This window comes from Mobula hypostoma, chromosome 13 (genome assembly GCF_963921235.1).
Source record: "Mobula hypostoma chromosome 13, sMobHyp1.1, whole genome shotgun sequence".
NCBI lineage: Eukaryota > Metazoa > Chordata > Chondrichthyes > Myliobatiformes > Myliobatidae > Mobula > Mobula hypostoma.
In genome coordinates, this window is record NC_086109.1 from 88,510,428 (window position 1) to 88,533,681 (window position 23,254).

The 23,254-nt window shown below is 44.1% G+C and overlaps 1 protein-coding gene across 5 annotated transcripts in view; it reads right to left on the reverse strand.

Moving 5' to 3' along the window:
- Positions 1 to 23,254, reverse strand: part of LOC134355762 (membrane progestin receptor gamma-B-like) — a 131,821-nt gene that overhangs the window by 86,566 nt on the left and 22,001 nt on the right. Inside the window, exon 1 of one of the 5 annotated variants that reach the window (XM_063066138.1) lies at positions 5,395 to 5,902. The exons of the other annotated variants lie outside the window; for them this stretch is intronic. The gene's annotated coding sequence lies outside the window, so the exon portion shown is untranslated. Of the gene's footprint in view, positions 1 to 5,394; positions 5,903 to 23,254 lie in introns of those variants that run through there. 5 annotated transcript variants of the gene reach the window in all.

Below are 23,254 nucleotides of genomic sequence, written 5' to 3' on the forward strand. Positions count from 1 at the left end.
GACCACAACAGACTGTAGGGATTGTGGACATAGCTCTGCACATCAGAGAAATCAGCCTTCACTCTATGGACTCTGCTTCTTCTTCTCAATCCCTCAGTAAAGAAGCCAGCATAATCAAAACCCTCTTTCATTGGGCATCATCATCATGTGTCGTGTCGTATGACATGGGTGATCATGATCATGACCATGATTGTTCTTGGCAAATTTTTGGACAGAAGTGGTTTGTCATTGCCTTCTTCTAGGCAGTGTCTTTATAAGACGGGTGACCCCAGTCATTATCAATACTTTTCAGAGATTGTCTGCCTGGCATCAGAGGTCTCATAACCAGGACTTGTGATCTGCACCTGCTGCTCATACGACCATCCACTACCTGCTCCCACGTCTTCACGTGACCCTGACTGGGGGGCTAAGCAGGTGCTGCACCTTGCCAAAGAGTGGTCTGCAGGCTAGTGGAGGGAAGGAGCACCTTATATTTCCTTTGGTAGACATACTATCTCCACCCCACACCCATTGGGAAGAGAATATAAAACCCTGAGATCACAGCCACCAGGCTCAAGGAAGGTTTCTATCCTGCTGTTATAAGATTACGAAATAGCTCCTTACTATGATAAATTGGACTCTTGACTTCACAATTTATCTTGTTATCTCTTGCACCTTACCTGCACTGCCCTTTCTCCATAGTTGATACACTTTATTCTGCATTGTTATTGTTTTAACTCGTTCTACTTCAATGCACTGTGAAATGATCTGATCTGTAGGAAGTGTATGTAAGACAAGCTTTTCACTGTATCTCAGTTGAAGTAAAAGTAACAAACCAATTCCAATTCCAAACATCGCTGCTGTTTTTAAACTGGATTGTTGGTTAACGGGTCACTAATATTAACCATAACATTTAGGACCCAGGGTTGTTAGAAAATCCACCTGTATGAGACTTGCCCATTGCCCCTTACATTATTATGTATTCATTGTATTTGGAACATGGATATCATTTGCAAGGGCAGCACTTATTGTGTATCCCTGACTGCCCATAAACAATACCGTGCAAAAGTCTTAGACACATATATATACGTATCTAGGGTGCCTAAGACTTTAGTAACAGTGCTGTAGTAATTTTATGTATTGCTGCCACAAAAAAAAACACATTTTTATGACATATGTGAGTGATGATAAACCTGATTCTGATATGGTCTTTATTGAGAGTGGGAAGGGGGCAGGGAGAGTGGAATCATGGTTGGGAAAAGGTGGGGGGAGTGGGAAGCACCAGAGAGACATTCTGTAATGATCAGTAAGCAAGTGACCTTGCCTGGTGTCTCAGGTGGGGTGTGCCTGTACCCGTGCCACTCCCTGCCCCTGGCACTCCTCTGCCACCTGTCTCACACCCCTCCCATGGCGCTCCACCTTCAACATTCCCACCATCCTTTGCTTCTGCTGTATTTATAAGCTCGCGCTCTGTTCTATGTTGATAAATACAAGTATATAGAAACATAGAAAACCTACAGCACAATACATGCCCTTCGGCCCACAATGCTGTGCGGAACAGTACTTACTTTAGAAATTACCTAGCCCTTGGGTACAGATAGTACTGTGCAAAAGTCTTGCTATATATATGTGCTGAAGACTTTTGCACAGTACTTTATCGTTTTAGAGTCACCCACATTCCTATTGGTTTGGAGACACATGCTGGGGAGGTAAGAACTTTGCATAGATTCGGCATGTCACCAAAAACTTTGACAAACTTCTAAAGATGCACGTTAAAGAATATCTTAACGTGTCGCATCATGGCCCGAGATGGAATGCCCAGGAATTGAAAAGGCAGCAGACAGTGGTGGATGCAGCCCAGTCCATCACAGGCAAAGCCCTCCCCACCATTGAGTACATTTACATGGTGTGCTAGACACAAGCAAGCATTATCCACCATCAAGGACCCCTACCATCTAAGCATGCTCTCTCCTCACTACTACCATTGAGCAGGAGGTATGCCTAAGGTCAACACCATCAGGTTCAGGAACAGTTATTACCCTTCAACCATTAGGATCCTGAACCAGCGTGGGTAACTTTAATCACCACAACTCTGAACTGATTCTACGACCTCCAACTTCACTTTGAAATACTCTTTACAGCTCATGCTTTCATTATATTTTTATTTTCATAGCGTGTCTTCTTTTGCACTTTGGTTGTTTGTCAGTTTATGTATAGTTTTTCACAAATTCTATTGTATTCCTTTTTCTCCTGTAAATACCTGCAAGTAAATAAATTTCTTAGATAATAAATTTAATTTGAACTTGTTCTTTGTACTTTGTACAATTAACCTACCAAACTGTGTGTATTTGGGATGTGGAAGGAAATCAAAGCACCAGGGGGATTCTGACTTGGGAGAGCATGCAAACTCCACAAAGAGAGCACCAGAGATCAGCATTGAACCAGAGTCACTTGAATTGAGGGGCAGCAGGTCTACAAGCTGCAGCACTGTGCCTCTCTAAACTGGCCAATAAAAGTTACCCCTTTGTGGCAAAGGATCCGAAGGGTGGTTGATGGGCTACAGGGAAATAAAATGGGGGCAATGGGACAGATCCGGCACTAAGTACACTCCAGCAATGGCCGCCATGGCCACACCTATATTCGCAAGAGTCCAGTTCGATGAATCCTTCAGGGTACCGCAGAAACGCCAGGTCGTACAAATGGTTCAAAAGCACAACTCCCAAAGGGAAATTACAGACCATGGATTGTAGTGAACGTAGTCCAGAAAAAGTGTAATTAGTAGGATAAGTAATAGTTTTGTTTGCAGGCAGTAAAGTGTTGCCATGATTCGCCAGCACCATCTAAACCTATATTAGCATTAGTTAATAGTGAACCAATATTAACATCATGTCCCAGGGCCAACATTCCCGGCACTGAGGACAATCTTCAACCTAGTTGGTTCTGTTAGATGGACCATATCAAAGACCTAAAACAGCAGGATCAGATACTCCATTCCAAGCTCTGTCACAAAAAGACATTACTTGGTGGATAAAGGTGGGTGCTCTACAATTTTCCTTAAAAAAAAATCATCTCCAACGACTTCTGGGAAACCCCAAACCTTGACTACACAAGATGGAGAAGAGAAACAAGTTTGTCACTGTAGATTTCAAGTCCAGGAATCAGGAGCACACAGAGGCCTGAAGTGAGTGGCAGAAACAATTAGGCTTAATAACACTGACATACACTCAGTGGATACATCCTATACCTAATGAAGCGGCCACTGTGTGTTTGACTGTGGACTTCTGTTGCTGTAGCCCAGCTACTTCAAGATTCGACATGTTGTGTATTCAGAGATGCTCTTCTGCACACCTCTGTTGTAACACACGGTCATTTGAGTTGCTGTCACTTTCCTGTCAGCTTGAACCAGTCTAGCCATTCTTCTCTCACCTCCCTCATTAACAAAGTATTTTCACCCACACTACTGCTCATTGGATGTTTTTGTTTCTCACACCATTCTTTGTAAGTGCTAGAGACGGTTGTGCGTGAAAATCACGTTAAGTCAGCAGTTTCTCAGATACTCAAATCACCCCGTCGGACACCAACAATCATTCCACACTCAAAGTCACTTGGATCCCACTTCTTTCCCCATTCCGATGTTTGGTCTGAACAACAACTGAGCCTCTTGACCATGTCTGCATGCTTATGCAGTGAGTTGCTGCCATGTGAATGGCTGATTAGATATTCACTAGCGAGCAGGTGTACGGGTGTACCTAATAAAGTGGCCCCTGGGTGTACGTTGTGAAGTTTGTCACCTTGTGGCAGCAATACGGTGCAACAGGAGAAACATAAGTATAAACTACAATGAGAATACATTAAAAAATAAATAAGTAGTGCGAAAATAGAGCAAAAACGAGACAGTGTTTATGCGTCTATGGTCCGCTTAGAAATCTTATGGCAGAAGGGAAGAAGCTGTTCCTAAGACATTGAGAGTGTGTGACGAAGAGTGAGTGAGGACCTTACAGTCTACCCCCGCCCATCTTATTAGGCTCCTGGCAATTTATAGTTAGTCTACTGAGCATATCAATTGCCTCATAGCCCACGGCTGTGGAGTGGAAACTAGTCATGCACGATTTTGCAGAACTGCTTGAAAAAGAATTTACACTTGTGGATGAAAAATGCCTGTGCTGAGAAATTAAAGCATGATAAACAATCTATATTACACAGCCCCTTTAAGGGGGAGACACTGCTCAACAGAAGACCATGAGAAATAGCAGCAGAACTAGGCCATATGGCCCACTGAGCCTGCTCCACCATTCGATCATGGCTGATTTATTTTATTTAGAGATATAGCACAGTAACTGGCCTTTCCAGCCAAACGAGCCAACACCAACTAAACACACCCAAGTGAAGAACTAACCTACTAGTCTGTAAGTCTTTCCACTGTGGGAGGAAACTGGAGCTCCTGGAACAAATCCACACAGTCACAGGGAGAACGAGCAAACTCCTTAACAGGCAGCAGCGGGAAGTCACCCTGGTTCACTGGTGCTGTAGAACGTTCTGCTAACTATCATGCGACTGTGTCTCCCCACTTATTATTCCTCACAACCCCGTTCTCCTGCCTTCTCCCCGTAACCTTTGACAAACTTGTTAATACAGAACCTATCAGCCTCGCTTTAAATGTACCCAATGACTTTGCTTCCACAACCATCAGTGACAATGCATTCTGCAGATTCACCGCCCTCTGGCTAAAGACGATCCTCCTATCTCTGCTTTAAAGGGACATCCTTGTACTGAGGGGCTCTGCCCTCTGGTCCTGGGCTCCCCCAGTATACCGCTTCTCTACATCTACTCTATCTAGGTCTTTCAATATTCAATTGGTTTCAATGAGATCTCCCCGTCATACTTCTAAATTCCATTCGAGGCATCAAATGCTCCTCATATGTTAATCCTTTCAGTCCTGGGAATATTCTCATGAACTTCCTCTGGATCTTCTCCAATGGCAGGACATCCTTTCTGACGATGCTCCAAGTTCAGTCTGACCAGTGCCTTATTTAGCTTTTGGATTCCCAAAAAGACTGTGCATTCACATTACTTAAGTCCCTCAAGATTTTATACACCTCTATAAGGTCACCCCAGTGCCTTATAAGGTCTCAGCATTGCATCATTGCTTTTATATTCTAGTCCTCTCGAAATGACATATATAAAGTCATAGTCATAGAAAAGTACTGCACAGAATCAGGCCCTTTGGCCCATCTAGTCCATGCCGAACTATTTAAACTACCTACTGCACCCAGAACATATCCCTCCATGCCCCTACCACCCATGCACCTATCCAAAGGAAGCTGAGAATCTCAAAACAGAACCTCTCAGTTAACCCATTAGAGGTCTTTTTTGCAATTGTTTTTCTCTTGCTGTCAGATTCTTGCTTTCTCTTACCAGAAGTTAAGCTGCTAAAAGGCCACAGATCCCACAGCTTCCACGCTGTGCCAATGTATGGAGTGATGGCTTGCTTCGGCAGACTTGCGCCTGGCCAGATGCCAGTTCTTTACTGGAGTGTGTCATCTACGTCGAGACTCCGAGTCCAGGCAAACAGCTTCTCCTTTGTCCCCTGTTTTTTGCAGTTCACAGCTACACTTAGTCAGGGGTCACTTTGCAAAGCAGTCAAGACGCAGCACGTCCGCAAGCCTTCTACGTCCCTCCGACCTTGCCACCGGCTCGGGCTGGTGCCAGGGTCAAGTGCAGACAGTTAGAATGTTCAGAAGCATTTCATGGCTCAGTCACACTGCATGTGAAAGGGTTTCATCCCAATGGCAGGGAATGCCTTCCAAATGCAAAAAAAATGCATGAGATAATGAAAGTCATTGCGCCTTGATTAAAGGGCAATAGTTTAAGCACAGAAAAGCTAGCAATTGCTGAGGAAATTAACTCCTTCTCTGTCCTGAAGCTATGCACTCCTGCTTGGTTCAAAGAGAGTTGTTGCCTTTACTCCAGTCTCTCCTGCAGTGAGCCTGCCCATTAAAATTGCATAGATATAACCATATAGCAATTACAGCACGGAAACAGGCCATCTCGGCCCTTCTAGTCCTTGCCAAACTCTTACTCCCACCTAGTCCCACCGACCTGCACTCAGCCCATAACCCTCCATTCCTTTCCTGTCCATATATCTATCCAGTTTAACTTTAAAATGACAACATCGAACCTGCCTCAGATTACTGGATAATGATCTGGAAATGGGGCCGTTTTGTCGAGCACCCTTGCTCCATCTGCCGCAAAAGCCAGGGTCTCCTGGTGGCCACCCATTGCTATCTGACTTCCCATTTCCATTCTGACATGTCGGTCCACAGCCTCCTCTACAGCCATAATGAGACCACTCGCAGGTTGGAGAAAAATCACCTCATTTCCTGTCTGGGTAGCCTCCAACCCCATGGCACAAGCTTTGATTTCTCCAGCTTCTGATAATTTCTCCCCCTCCATCCTACTCTTTTTTTAAATTCCCCATTCCAGTTAGTCCTTCATCCCTTCTCTTCTTCTCACCTGCCCATCTTCTCCCTCTGGTGACTCTCCACCTTACCTTCCTTCCACCGTCCCATCCTATTAGATTCCTTCTTCTTTGGCCCAGCTTCTTAACTTCATCTCCCCCCCCCCCCTTCTCCACAGAGCCACCTTCCCATTCATAAACGCAAATGCTGCAAATCCAAAGCAACACACACACACAATGCTGGCGGAAATCAGCAGGTCAGGCAGCTTCTATGGAAATAGATAAACAGTTGACGTTTCGGGCCAAGACCCTTCCTCAGAACATATTCCCATGCACATGGTCTCACCTATCACCTACCAGCTTGTATTTCTTCCCTTCCCACACCTTATTATTCTGGCTCCTTCCTGCTTCCTTTCCAGTCCCGCTGAAGGGTCCTGGCCTAAAACGCCACTCTGTTTTCCTCTCCGTCGATGCTGTCTGACTTGCTGAGTTGCTCCAGTAATTTGTGTGTATTGCTCAGGATTTGAAGCATCTACTAAATCTCTTCTGCTTAAGGCTGCTAACTTGAGCAGCTAACCTATGTACCTACTATTGTTATTCATTTACAAGTAGGTGAGTTAGCTATGGGGAGAAGAATCTAAAAGGGAGATGATTGGTACCTGAGAGGAATTAAGTTGTAGGGTGTCAAGATGACTGCAGATGCTGGAATCTGGAGCAGAAAACAAACTGCTGGGAAGACCTATTGGGTCAGGCAGCATCTGTGAAGGCAAAGGGATGAGTCGATTTGGGTCCCTTATCTAATAGGGTGCTGGGGTAGATATACACCTCTACCAAAGTAGGTGTAAGGAGCTCCTTCCCTCTGCTAGCTTGAAGGTCACCCTTGGGCAAGGTGTAACACCTGCTTATTCCCCTGATCAAGGTCACATGGAGCCATGGGAGCAGCTGGTGGATGGTCATATGAGCAGCTGGTGCAGATCACAAGTCCAGGTCATGTGACCACTGTCACCGTGCAGACAATCTTTGAAGAGTTTTGATAATGGCTGGAGTCACCCATCTTGTAAAGGCACCACTCAGCGGAAGGCAATGGCAAACCACTTCTGTAGAAAAATTTGCCAAGAACAATCATGCTCATGGAAAGCACATAATGAACGAATGACCTAACAAAGGATGTGCTGGCATTGGATAAGGTCCAGAGGAGATTCACGAGAATGTTTCTGGAAATGAAAGGGTTATTAATTTATTTATTTATTGAGATACAGCAGGAGTAGACTCTTGCTGCCCTTCGAGCCACACCACCCAGGAACCTCTGATTTAACACTAGTCTAATCAAAGGACAATTTACAATGACCCATTAACCTACCAACTGATACGTCTTCAGACTGTGGGGGAAACTGGAGCGCCTGGACGAAACCCATGTGGTCACATGGAGAACGTACAAACCCCTTACAGCATTGAACCCAGGTCTATGGAACTGTAAATTGTTGTGTACGCTACCATACCAGTAATATCTGAGGAGCATTTACTGACTGGACTTGTACTTAATGGAGTTTAGAAGAATGAGGGGGATCTCATTGAAACTTATCAAATATTGAAAGGCCTGGATGGAGTAGATGTGGAGAAGATGTTTTCAATAATGGGTGAATCTAGGACCAGGGGCACAGCCTCAGAATATAAGGATATCCCTTTAGAACAGAGATGAGGAGTGTGGTCCATCCTGATGAAGGGTCTCAACCCAAAATGTCAACTGTTTATTCCCCTTCATTAATACTGTCAGAGTCGCAAGCTCATCTCTCTTCCTGGCTAGCTTCATTCATTCATCCATTACGTGCTATGTCGTATGATGTGGGCGATCATGGTCTTTATAATCATGATTGCTTTTGGCAAATTTTTCTACAGAACTGGGTTTACCATTGCCTTCTTCTGGGCAGTGTCTTTACAAGACAGGTGACCCCAGCCATTATCAATACCCTTCAGAGGTTGCCTGCCTGGCATCAGTGGTTGCATAACCAGGACGTGTGATATATGCCAGCTGCTCGTAGCTAACTAGCTTAATCCATGTTTGACAAGTGGGTACTCTCCCTTTAAAGAAATACAATGAAACATTGAGATGCAAGAAGATTCACAGATACTTGTGACCTCAAAACATTTCCTGACAGGCCTGGTCTTAAGGTCTATTAAAAAAGAACGTTCAATTTCTCCTCAATTACAAATTAGACTTCATTCATGACCCATGTGATGGTGTCACATTGACACCATTAGTTCAAAGTGTTGGTAATTATTTCTTCTCTTGAAAAAAGATATTAGTGAACTTAAATATTTTTCTTTTCTCTCTGGCTGGAATCAGTTTTTGTTTTCTCAGTCAGAACGTACAGGGTCTTCAATTAAATTGGCCATAGTGTAACTGATGACTGGCACCATTGGGATTAAGTCAACACCCTAAGTGTTCAAGATGCCTGCGTGAATAATTCAGTGCTGATTTCAAAACTCACTCCATAATTAAGGAACCTAAATTCAGTTCATTTATTACAGATAGAGAATACGTAGCTTAATTATTGAAGGAACCTATTTGGTTGTTATACATGTTCATCTGGTGTTCTTATATTTTCTAGTATCACATGGCGGCACAGTGGCATAACCGCTAGGGTAATGCTATTACAGTGCCATCAATCTGGGTTCAATTCCACCCATGTCTGTAAGGAGTTTGTATATTCTCCCCATGACATTGTGGGTTTCCTCTGGGTTCTCCAGTTTCCTCCCACATTCCAAAGACTTGTGGGTTAGTGGGTTAATTGGCCACAGCGATGCAAATGGGCAGCGCATGCAGATTGGGCCAGAAGGGACAGTTACCATGCTTCCTCGCTGTTATTATTTTTTAAGGGCCTGTCCTGGTGCAGTGCTTGATTGCAATTTATAGAGAAACAGCAGCACCACTACTTCCTTAGGAGTTCGTGAAGATTTGGAATAACATCTAAAACTTTAACAAACTTCTGTACTTGTGTGGTGGGGAGTACGTCGACTGGCTACCATCACAGGCTGGAATGGAAACAACAATGCCCTTGAAAGGAAAATCCTACAAAAAGTCCATCATGGGTAAAGCCCTCCCAACTTTTCAGCACATCTGCATGAAGCACTGTTGCAGGAAAGCAGCATCCAGGACATCTCATTGCTGCCATCAGGAAGAAGGTACAGGAGCCTCAAGACACACGCCACCAGGTGCAGAAACAGTTATCACCCTTCAAGCATCAGGCTCTTGAACCAAATTGGGTAACTTTACTCAACTTCACTTGCCCAGTCTTTGAAATGTTTCACCATCAATGGACTCACTATCAAGGGGTCCCATCAAACTGATGCCCATTACCCCATTGTGTTTTGGAATGTTGCTTTACTGAATCCTGGCCTCAAACATGCTAGCAGATGAGCCACATTCTTTTGCACAGAACATAAGTCACAAAGTTAAAAGCAGAATAGCTGGTTACACAAGCTTGGTTGGGTTTGGATTGGACAATAAGCTTTGTGATGCAATTACAAACTTGCCGAAGAAGAAACTGCTCTGTGCTTTTTCAATACTTCTCATGCCTCTTTCAGATTTCAGAGTGTCAGGCTGCCAATTAAGCACATTTGGAACATTGCTGTAATTCAAAGCATGAGATAGAAGTAAAATACTGCAGATGCCTGACATCTGATATAAAACCAGAAACTCTAACAAATACTCAGTAACTCAGGCAGCGTCTATAGGAAGAGAAAAAGAATTAGCCAAAGTCCAAGTCAAATAAGTTATATTAACAAAGTGCATATATATTTCCATATACTACCCTGTGATTCATTTTCTTTCAGATATTTACAGAAAATAAAGAAATGCAGTAGAATTTCTGAAAAATATATACATTTGTATAAAGAAAGACTGACGAACAAAAAATGAACCATTCAGATTCATGACTCTTTATCAGCACTGCTGGAAAGCCAAGATGGAATGATTATTAACGTCTTTTTAAAAATTTAAATCATTCGTAGTTTCCAGTTCTGAAACCCTAACTTTCAACTCAATGTCTCTCTCTCTATACTGTACATACTGCCAGGTCCCCTGAGGGATAACCTGATAGAATTTTATGAAATACTGAGAAGCAGAGATATTTTCCTCAGGGTGGAAATGTCAAATGCTAAAGGGCTTAGGCTGAGGATGGGAGAAATAAAGTTTAAAGGAAGTTTACAAAGAAGTTGTTTTAACACGGGGTGGTACAGTACTGTGCATAAGTCTTGAGCGCATATACGGTATATATATTTAGAGTTAGGGTGCCTACAACTTATGCATAGTACTCTATTTGTCAATGTGGGACAGGACAGCAAGTTTGTAAGCCTGGCAACACCAATGGATGTTGGGAATAGTGAGGGTGGAGTGCAGTGGGAGGGGTATAGGATAGGTGGTAGAGAAGAAGTGCTGGGGTCAGGGGGGGTTGGTGCAGCTGCAGACACACCCAGCTCTGAGACACCGGGCAAGGTCATTCGATTCCAAACGATTGGTTTATTGATCGTTACAGAACGTCTTCCTGGTGCTTCCCGCTACCTCCCCTCTCCCTTTCCCCTTGATTCCCCTCTCCCTGCCCCCTTCCCGCTCTCAGTCCACAAGAAAGACCCATATCAGAATCAGGCTTATCATCACTCACAGCAATGAAATTTCCTTTTTTTTTTTGCAGCAGTACAGTGCAATACATAAACTTACTACAGTACTGTGCAAAAGTCTGAGGCGCCCTAGCTATATATACTGTTTATGTGCCTAAGATTTTTGCACAGTATTAAAAGTGCCTAGAATGTGTTACCGGTGGAGATTGTAGAAACAGATATAGTAGCAATGGTTGAGAAACATTTGGACAGGCATATTGTGCAGGTACGGAACAGAGGGATACAAACCCTCTCACGGCAGATGGGAATAGCTGGATTGGCATCATGGTTGGCACAGATATGATGGGTGGTAGGGCCTATTCCTCTGCTGTATTGTTCTATGCTCTGTGTAATGGTTAAACAGATATAGCATTATCACAGTAACAATGATGTTCAGAATTTTTAATGCTAGTCCACCAGCAGCAAGAATGGGGTTTGATTCCTGCTGCTGTCTTCAAAGAGTTTGTACGTTTTCCCCATGTAGAGTTCTTCCCGGTGTGCTAGTTTCCTCCCACATTCCAAAAGTGTAAGGGTTAGGATTAGTGAGCTGTGGACGTGCGATTTTGAGGCCAGAAGTACGGCAACACTTGCAGGCTACCCAATACGATCCTCACTGATTTGATCTGACGCAAACAACGTATTTCACTGTATGTTTTGCTGTACGTGTGACAAATAAAGCTAATCTTTAAAAAAATCTTTCTCCACACATTCCTTTAAACAACTCCCCCTCTCACTTTAAGCTACATTTGACACTTTGACGCTAGGATAAAGATTCTGGCTGCCTACCCTATCTATGGTCCTCATAATTTTATAAACTTCTATCAGATTTTTCCCTTGGCCTCAATACTCCAGAGAAAACAACCCAACTTTGTCCAACCTCTCCGTATAACTCGTGCCCTTTAATCCAGGAAAGGAGTAGGAAGCATATCAGGCTCTAAGGTCCCCTAGCATGCACCTCCACAGCTGATCAACTCTACCCTCCTATCTAATGCCCATACCCCAAACCTGCCAGCGTGAAGATACTAAGCAACACAAACAAAGTGCTGGAAAACTCAGCAGGTCGGGCAGCATCTGTGGAAGTGAATAAACAGTCAATGTTTTGGGCAGAGACCCTCTTTCACTACTGAAAAGGAAGGTGGAAGAGGTCAGCATAAAAAAGATGGAGGACTAGCCAAAAGGTGATAGGTGAAGCCTCGTGGGTAGAAAAGGTGTATAGAGAAGAAGGAATCTGATAGGAGAGGAGATTGGAGCATAGGAGAAAGAGAAGGAGGATGGGACCCAGGGGAGATGATACGTAGGTGTGAGGAGGCAAGAGGCCGGAGTGGGGAATAGTAAAAGAGGGGAGGGGGGGGTGGGAAAATTACTGAAAGGAGAAATCAATCTTGATGCCATCAGGTTGGAGGTTATCCAGACAGAATATAAAGTGTTGCTCCCCCATCCTGAGGGTGGCCTCTCCTCGGCACAAGAGGAGACCATGGACTGATATGTCGGAATGGGAATAGGAACTGGAATTAAAATGTTTGGCCACAGGGAAATTCTGCTTCTGGTGAATGGAGTGGAAATGTTCGACGATGTGATCCCTAATTTGCTACAGGCCACAGCAGTGTAGAGGAGGCTGCATTGGGAGCACGGGACACAACAGACAACACCAGCAGATTCACAGGTGAAGTGCTGCCTCACCTGGAAGGACTGTTTCGGGCCCCAGATGGAAGTGAGGGAGGAAGTGAATGGACAGGTGCAGCATTTTGGCTGCTTGCAGAGTTAAGTGCCCAAAGGGATGAGTGAACTCGCTGCTTGTCACAGGATCCAAGTCTCACTGTGAAACAGAGATTTATTGGTGTTCATTGTTATCCTTCTCAATTGTGAAAACTGTCCAAGTCTAAGCAAATTATTATCAAAGTACCTATACACCCAGTGGTCACTTTATTAGGTACGTCCTAATGTGTGTGTGTTTGTGGTCTTCTGCATCCGTAGCTTGTCCACTTCAAGGTTCAACATGTTGTGCATTCAGAGTTACTTTCAAAATGTTTGAGGCTAGGACTTAACAAAGAGACATTCCTAAACATGTTGGGGAAATGAAGGTCAAAGTGCTTGATAGGTCCCCTTCACTAGAGGTTACCTGTGATCACCATTACAGCCATGACTTACGATGCAATACACTGAGTGGCCTCGATATTAGGTACCCCTTGTACCCAGTAAAGTGGCTACTGAGTGGACATTCGTGGTCTTCTGCTGCTGTAGCCCATCCACTTCAATGTTCGATGTGCTGTGTGCACACCACTGTCATAATGCATGGCTATTTGAGTTACTGTTGTCCTCCTGTCAGCTTGAACCAATCTGGCCATTCTCCTCTGACATCTCTCATTAACAAGGTGTTTTTGCCACAGAACTGCTGCTTATTGGATGTTTTTAAAAAATTTTTTGCACCACTCCCTGTAAGCTCTAGACTGTTGTGCATGAAAATCCCAGGAGACCGGTACTTTCTAAGATACGCCAACCACCCCCATTTGACATCAACAATCATTCCACGATCAAAATCACTTATATTACATTTCCTCCCCATTCTGAAAGTTGATTTGAACAACAACTGAACCTCTTGACCGTGTCTGCATGCTCTTATGCATTGTGAGCCTGCCACATGATTGGCTGATTAGATATTTGCATTAACGAGCTGGTGTACAGGTTTGCCCAATAAAGTGGCCACTGAAGGTATGTCACCATATACTACCCTGAGGTTCATTTTCTTGCAGGCATTTACAGGAATACAAAGGAATACAATAGAACTTATGAAAAACACACACAAAGACTGACAAACAAAAGAAAACCGATTGTGCAATTAAGGAGAAACAAATACATAATACTGAGAATGTGAGTTGTAGAATCCTTGAAAATGAGTTTATAGTTTGTGGAATCAATCAGAGTTGATGTGAGTAAAGTTCTCCATGCTGATGTTTGTAGGGTAATAACTTTTCCTGAATCTTGTGGTGTGGGACCTAAAGCTCCTGTAGCTCCTGCTTGATGATAATAACAAGGAGAGGGCATCAGAATCAGGTTTAATATCACCAGCATAGTCGTGAAATTTGTTAACTTTGCGGCAGCAGTACAATGCAATACATGATAAATAGAAAATAAACTGAGAATTACAGTAAGTGTATATATGTATATTAATCAGTTAAATTAAGTAAGTATTGTAAAAACAGAAATAAGAAGTAGTGAGGCCATGTTCATGGGTTCGATGTCCATTCAGAAATTGGATGGCAACGGGGAAGAAGCTGTTCCTGAATCATTGAGTGAGTGCCTACAGGCTTCTGTACCTCCTTCCCGATGGTAGCAATATGAAGAGGGCATGTCTTGGGTGCTGGGGTTCTTTCATAATGGACACCACCTTTTTGAGGCATGCCCTTGATGCTGGGGAGCCTTGACGATGGATGCTGCTTTCTTATGGCAGCTCTCATGTACAAGCGCTTGTAAATATGCCCATTGGCGGAGAGGGATTTGCCTGTGATGGGCCGGGCTGTATCCACCACCTTTTGTAGACTTTTCCATTCCTGGACATTGCTGTTTCCATGGCAGGCTGTGATGGAACCAGTTAGGATACTGTCCATTGTGTATGAGAGACGTTTTCGATGACATGCCAAATTTACGCAGACTTCTAAGAAAGCAGGGGTGCTGCTCAATACAAAATCAACATCAAAACAAGACACTTCTTCTCAAACTATGCTTTCCTCTTAGTAAACCTCTGGAACAGTTCCACACACAAAATGCTGGAGGAACTCAGTAGTCAGGTACTATGTATACCTACTGCCCATTGTGCCACTCGTCTAAGGCAGCAATGAAGGTCCTCCATCTCTGGTGGTGTTCAGAGCTTCCTCTCGGTTTTCAGTACTGTCAGTCATGCAAGGCTCAGATGTGGAATGATTTGTCATTGCTGTTTCCATAACAATTTAGTTTTACCAGGCAGGGTTGTTAGCCCTGAGCTGAACCCCCGAACCTGGAGGACCGGTGGACCACTCTTAGTCTGGCCTCTGCCCTTTGACCTGTTTGGCATGGGCGACCCTACCAAGCGTCAAAGCATAAAGCCCTGACTCCAGCCAACACAGCTCTCTGGGCCATTGAGGCACACAAGCTTCCAAACCCTACGCCAAGTTTGTGGTCATCTTGGAGGAGGTACAATCTATAGAGAGGAAAAAAGAATCAACTTTTGGACTGAGACCCTTCTTCAGGAAGTGTCTTGGAGAAGGATTTAGTGTCAAAATGTCGGCTCTTTATTCCTCTCCATAGATGCTGCCTGACCTGCTGAGCTCCTGCAGCATTTTGCATGTGTAACTCTGGATTTCTGCAGAATCTCTTGTGTTTACAGTTTCACTCTGCTTCTGTTTATGACAAGTTTAAATATTTTCCTGTTTTTGCAATGTAATATTCCACACATTGCTACTTAAGGGGAGAAAGTAGAATAATTTCCAAAGGTCAGACAAACCATTTCTAGTTATACTGAAATTCTGTTAATGGCTTAACTCTGTGTTAGTTACAAATTAATCTCAGTCAGTGGGAAAATAATATTCTCATCATCCAGCAATAAGCCTGCAGAGTTAACTTGTAAAATACCTTAATGTATCTTGCCAAAGGCAATTGGCAAACCTCTTGGCAACTATATTGATTCAACAGCTTGTATCTAACTATTGCATTTAATGTTGCAAAATGTTCGCAGGAGTTTTAGCAAACAGAATCTGTCAAGAAGAAAATGAGGAAATGTTCAGGTACCTTCACCAAAGGGAGTGAACATAGAGCATTAAAGAGTACAGCACAGGAACAGGCCATTCGGCCCACAATGTTATGCTGAACCAGCTGGAAAGCAAATTGAAGACACCCAAACAGTAATCCCTCCTACCTACACCACAACCATATCCCTCCATCTTCCTTACATTCATGTGGCTATCCAAATGTCTCTTAAAAACCTCTAATGTATTTGCTTCTACCACCATATCAGGCAGTGCATTCCAGGCATTCGCCACTCTCTGAGTAAAAAACTTACCTCTCACATCCCCCTTGAACCTACCCCCTCTCACCTTCAATGCATGTCCTCTGGTATTTGACATTTCATCCCTAAGGAAAAGATTCTCTCTGTCCACTCTATCTACGCCTCTCAATCTTCTAAACCTCTATCAGATCTCCCCTCAGCCTCCAGCTCTCCAGAGAAAACAAGCCAGGTTTATCAAGCCTCTTGTGATAGCACATGCCCACTAAACCAGGAAGCATCCTGGTAAACCCCTTCTGCACCGTCTCCAAAGCCTCAACGTTCTTCCTATAGTGGGGCGACTAAAACTGTGTGCAATACTCCAGATGTGGCCTAACCAGAGTTTTATAAAGTGTAGCAATTAAAGGAGGCACATCATTACCTGCCTCTTAAGGCAAGTAGAGAGGGGAGGTGTGTGTTAGAAGCATCCCTCTACAGGAATAAAGAAAGGTAGATTTAACACCGTAGAACAGAGAAGCCTGGTATACTCTGGGCCGTCTTGAGCAGAAAACAGCAATGGGAGAACATCGAGAGAGGGACTCACAGAACTCCCCTCTAAGGGAGGAGGAGAACTTCTTCAAACTTGAGACACAAGAGGCTGGAGGAACATGATAGAAGGAACAATCTGCTGGAGGAACTCACAGGGTCTAGCAGCATCTGTGAGGTGAGAAGAATTTTCGGTGTTTGGGGTTGAAAGCTTACATCAAGACCTGATGCAGCGTTTCTTTTTGAAACTTCAACAATTGCTTCTTCCGCACCCCCAACAAGTGCCGCTTGACCTGTAAAGTCCCTCCAGCAGATTGTCTGTTTCCTCAAAGTTCGCATGCCTTCCAGAAGTTCACAACAGAGTCGTAAAGCACTCATCCAATCACCTTGGTTTTCCAGTCTCTATACACTTCCATCCCCAACCCTATCAGAAAAGTCTTGGAGAATCTTCCTGGAACAAAGACCCAACTGGTAATATGCCACCATCACTGTCACCTGAGTCCTGATTTGGGGTCACAATCAAAACACCCGCTATCCCTCTGCCTCACAGATAATGCTCAACCTGCTGATTTCCTCTCACAGTTTGTTTTGTCTTCAATATTCCAGCACCTGCTGACTTTTGTGATTCCGTTATTTTCCTTGTTCAGTTAGGTAGCCAGTTCTTATATTTTGATTATGATTCTTTGAGTGATTACGGAACCAGTTAGTTACCATTCTTTTATCCTTTGTTCGCAATACAAACATACGTGTGGGGTCAACACTGGGTGATGTTACCACAACAATCCACTTTTGCCAACATAATAATTGACTTGAATAGGGCACGGCTGTCCCTGACAGCTGCTTAATAAGCTCCTTTCTTTGCTGGAGAGAAAAAGAGTGAATTTGAAATTCTATGTGACTTTTACCAGCTTCGGCTTGAAACCATAAGACGTAGGAGCAGAATTAGGCCATTCGCCCCAACAAGTCTGTTTCGCCATTCCATCATGGCTGATTTATTATTCCCCTCAACCCCATTCGCTTGCTTTCCCCCCCATAACCTTTGATGCCCTTACTAATCAAGAACCTATCAACTTCCGATTTAAACATACCCAATGACTTGGCCTCCACAGCCGTCTGTGGCAATAAATTCCATGGATTCACCATCCTCTGGCTAAAGGAGTTCTTTCACATCATCTTTTCTAAAGGGATGTCTTTCTATTCTGAGGCTGTGCCCTCTGGTCCTTGTCTCTCCCACAACAGGAAAGATCCTCTCCACCTCCACTCTATCTGGGACTTACTATATTCAATAGGTTTCATTGAGATTCCCCCCACCCAATTCTTGTAAACTCCACTCTTTCCAGGCCTTTCAATGCCGAAGCAGAGTTCAGACATAGTGCAATTGTCACTCAGCAACAAGATTTCACAAACAACAGTGGAATGCAGACAGAATTATCTCTCTCAGTGATAAAGTTGGCAGGGCAAATGTTGACCAACACAAAGCCCAACGGAAAGAGCAGAGTTTGTAGCACAGCAAGGCCATTCACCCCATCGAGTCTGCTTTGCCATTCCCCATCAGATCTGATTTATTTTATTTTTTTATTGAGATACAGTGCCGAATAAGGCCTTCTGGCCCTTCAAACCACACTGCCTAGCAATCCCCCAATTTAATTTGAGTCTAATCACGAGACTACTTACAATGACCAAGTAACCTATCAACTGGTACATCTTTGGACTGTGGGAGGAATGCTGAGCACGCGGAGGAAATCCACGCGATCACGGGGAGAACATACGAACTCCTTACAGGCAGTGGTGGGATTTGAAACTAGATCACCTGTACTGTAAAGCATTGTGCTAATCACAATGATACCATGCTCCCCCAATCCCTCTCCGTCTCATTCTGCTGCTGTAAGCCTTATCTTAACACATCCAGTATACCATTAAATCAACACACTTCACCACCAGATTTGACCTTGTCCTTGTATGACTGAAAACGGATTTGAACCACAGCTTTCGCAGTCAGGGGCAAAAATGCTACTAACTAATCTATGGCTGACTCTCATCACAGGTTATCACTGACATTGAACTTGGCTGATTATCAAATGCTCACTCAGGTTGTAACTTCCAATACATCTCTGCCCAGAAGATAACAGGAATGTTTACCAAATGTAAGCAAATATTCCTTCAATTTTCTATGCACATTTGAGCTCCATTAGACACACAAGAAGTTCGGCAGATGCTGGAAATCTAGAGTAACACGCACACAGTGTTGGAGGAACTTAGCAAATCAGGCAGTATCTATGGAGAGGAATAAACTGTCAACGTTTTGGGCTGAGATCCTTCACCAGGACTGGAAAGGAAAGGGAAAAAAGCCAGAATAAGAAATTGGGAGGGAGGAGAAGGAGCACAAACTGGCAGCTGACGGGTGAAGCCAGGTGAGGAGGAAGGTGATAAGTGAGACCAGGTGAGGATAAGGTTGGTGGGTGGGGGAGGAGGATGATGTAAGAAGATGGGAAGTGATGGGTGGAAAAGGTAAGGGGCTGAGGAGAGGAGAGTAGACCATGACAGAAAGGGAAGGAGGAATGGCACCAGAAACAGGTGATAGGTAGGTGAGGAGAAGAGAAGGGTAAGAGGGGAGCCAGAATGGGGACTGGACCAAGAGAGAAAGGGGAGGTGGGAGAAATTACTGCAAGCTAGAGGAATTGATGTTCTTGCCGCCAGGTTGGAGGCCACCAAAAGGGAATAATAAGTGTTGATCCTGGGAGGGAGGGGAATGAACAGGGATTCACAGAGGGGGTGATCCCTGTGGAAAGTCGGGGGTGGGGAGGATGGTAAAGATATGTTTGGTGGTAGGATCCTTTTGGAGATGGCGGAAGTTGCGGAGAATGTTCTGTTGGATGCAGAGGTTCGTGGAGCAGTAGGTAAGGACGAGAGGAACTCTGTCAGCGTCAAGGTGGCAGGAAGATGGGGTGGGTGCAAACTTTTGGGAAATGGAGGAGATCTGGCTAAGGGCAGCATCAATGGAAGAGGAAGGGAAATCGCGTTCTTTAAAGAATGAGGATACCTCTGATGTCCCGGAAAGGAAAACAGCATCCTAGGAACAGGTGTGGTTGAGACGAAGGACTTGAGAAAAGGGAAAAGCATTTTTACAGGAGACAGGGTGGGAAGAGGTATAGTCAAAGTAGCTATACCTCCTTCTTCAAAATATCAGCATGTCCTTTCCTAATTAAGGGACCCACAACTCCAAGAGAGGGCTCACCAGTGCCTTATAAAGCCTCAGCATTACATCCTTGCTTTTATGTTCAGGGGGGATCTGATTGAAACATATAAGATCCTAAAGGGATTGGACAGGCTAGATGCGGGAAGATTGTTCCCAATGTTGGGGAGGTCCAGAACGAGGGGTCACAGTTTGAGGATAGAGGGGAAGCCTTTTAGGACCGAGATTAGGAAAAACTTCTTCACACAGAGAGTGGTGAATCTGTGGAATTCTCTGCCACAGCAAACTGTTGAGGCCAGTTCATTGGCTATGTTTAAGAGGGAGTTAGATATGGCCCTTGTGGCTACAGGGGTCAGGGGGTATGGAGGGAAGGCTGGGTTCTGAGTTGGATGATCAGCCATGATCATAATAAATGGCGGTGCAGGCTCGAAGGGCCGAATGGCCTACTCCTGCACCTATTTTCTATGTCTCTATGTTTCTATATTCTCGTCCTCTTGAAAGAATTCTAACATTGCAGTTGCATTCCTCACCGCTGACTCAACTTGCAAGTTAACCTTTAGGGAATCCTGCACAAGGACTCCCAAGCCCTTTACATCTTGGGTTTTTGAATTTTCTCTCCATTTGGAAAATAGTCTATTCTTTTGTTCCTTCTATCAAAGTGTGTGACATACACTTCCTGACACTGTATTCCATCTGCCACTTCTTTCTCATCCTCCTAATCTATCTAAATCCTTCTGTAGCTTCCCTACTTCCTCAACACTACCTGACCCTTCACCAGTCTTCATATCATCCACAAACCTGGCCTCAAGGGCGTCATTGACGTACAAGGTAAAGAGAGGTGTTCCCAACACCACCACTGCGAACACCTCCAGTCACCGGCATCCAATCAGAAAAGGCTCCCTTTAGTTACCAGTAATCAGAATAATAAGTAATTCGCAATGGATCCCAGTTTATAACGATGGGCCAGTGAATCTCTGGAATTCACTGCCCTAGAAAAGTGTGGAGACCTGCTCATTAGAACCACTTAAAATAGAGGCATTAAAGATGTGGTATTGAGGGCTCTGGGGATCAAAGAAGCACTTGATTTCTTGGGTATATCAGCCTTGATTATATTGAATGGTAGAGTAGGTACCCAGAACATAGAATATTACAACAGAGTACAGGCCCTTCAGCCCACAAAGTTATACTGACCTTTTAACCTACTCCAAAATCAATCTAACCCTTCACTCCAACATAGTCCTCCATTTTTCTTTCATTCATGTGCCTATATATGAGTTTCTTTAATGCCCCTAATGTGTCTGCCTCTACCACCAACCACAGCGATGCATTTCATGCACCATTGCTCTCTATGTAAAAAACCTACCTCTGTCATCTCCCCTATACTTATGCCCCCTTTGTATTAGATATTAAAAGTTAACAGCTTAAAATTATGCCCCTGTAGCCCTCAGGCTTGGCCAGTGCGTTTGTGTTAGTTATTTCTGCTCTGGGAACAAATCTCTGGCTGTCCACTTGATCACCATTTTGCACACTTCTATCAAGACACATCTCAACCTCTCGCTCCAAAGGGAAAAGCCCTAGTTCACTGAACTTATCTTCATTAGACATGCTCTCTAATCCAGGCAGCATCCTGGTAAATCTCCTCTGAACACAAAACTCCAAATGTGAACTAACCAGAGCTTTATTGAGCTGCATCATTAACTCACAGCTCTTGAATTCAACCCCTTCACTAATGAAGGCCAACATATCACATGCCTTGTCAACTTGTGCAGCAGCTTTAAGGGATCTATGAATGAGGACCCGAATATCCTTCTGCTCCTCCTCGCTGCCAGGATCAGTGCCACTAACTTCTCTCCTATTTCCTTGTATTCTTCTGATCTCATTTCAGAATGAGTTGGGTACAGCAACAAAGGGTTGTTAGAGATAATCTGTGCACTGGGGAATGAGGAATCAAGTGACCGTTACTCATCTTTAGTTGTTTTAATAAAAATTCCGGTTTAAGATGGCGCTGGTGAAACACAGTGATGCCTTACTGGCAGCAGACAAATTTACTAGCTACTCTATGAATCACACTTCCTCTGGACAATGATCACCGCAATCAATAGCCTGTAACTTCCTTTTGGGAGCTGAGGTTTTGAACCACCTGTATGACCTGGCATTTTTGTGGTGTGAACTGATGTCTCGAAGGTGCAGGACGGTTGTGGCGTGGCCTGCACAGGCTGAATCAGAGCTGCAGGGCCCCGGGCCTGAGAGTGAGGAATGAACCAATATTTAGCCACTGGTGGAGTGGACATGTGGCTGATTCAAACCGGTAGTTCTGAGGCGAGGTGTGCCTTGACAAGGCAGAGTTAAGGCAGTAGAGCTCTAGCCTGAGAGCGAGGGATGAGCCGATGTTGACCGATTTAAGTGCGGGGCCAGATTGGACAGATCAGAAACAGGCCAAATTGAGGAAGCGGGGCTTAGGCTTCAGAGTATATCGAAGTGACAGGGCCTGGGTCTGAGACCGAGGAATAAGCTGATATTTGGCCAAATTAAGTGCTGGGCCATGTTAAAAGGGTCAGGGTGATGGGGCTGGAGGCAAAGTACGGGCCACTGTTCAGTTCACTGCTCCGTGAGGTATATTGATCCCTGCGCTGAACTGACCTTGGCTGTGAACTCACCTTCGTGAACTTTAGTTCTGAATGTTATTTGCTTACTTTTAATTATCTGCATGATTTGTTTCTTTTTTTCACACTGGGAGTTTAACGGTCTTCTTTATTAATGGGTTCTATTGAGTTTCTTTGCTTTGTGGCTGCCTGTAAGGAGACAAATCGCAAGGTTCTATATAATATACATATTTCCATAATAAATGTAATTTGAACTTTTCCCACAGACAAAGGTAGAGAGGCTAAGAGGAGCATAATGCACCTATGGACATTCTGTGGCTATTTTATTAGATACAGGAGTGGTGACTGGTGTGGTCTTCTACTGCTGTAGCCCATTCACTTCAAGGTTCAAAGTATTCGATGTGTTGTGCATTCAGAGATGCTCTTCTGCACACCACTGTTGTAATGTGTGGTTATTTGAGTTACTGTCACCTTCCTGACAGCTTGAACCAGTCTGGTCATTCTCCTCTGTTCACTCTCACTAACAAAGCACTTTTTGCCCAAAGAACTGTTGCTTACAGGATGTTTTTGATTCTTGCACCATTCTCTGTAAGCTCTAGAGAATGGTGTGTGTGAAAATTCCAGGAGATCTGCAGTTTCTGAAATACTCAAACCACCCCGTCTGGCATCATCACTCATTCTAATGCCAAAGTCACTTAGATCACATTTCTTCCCCCATTCTGATGTTGGGTTTGAACAACTGAATCTCTTGACGATATCGGCATGCTTTTATCATTGAGTTGCTGCCACATGACTGGCTGATTAGATATTTACATTAATGAGCAGTGTACAGGTGTACCTAATAAAGTGGCCACTGAATGAATTGT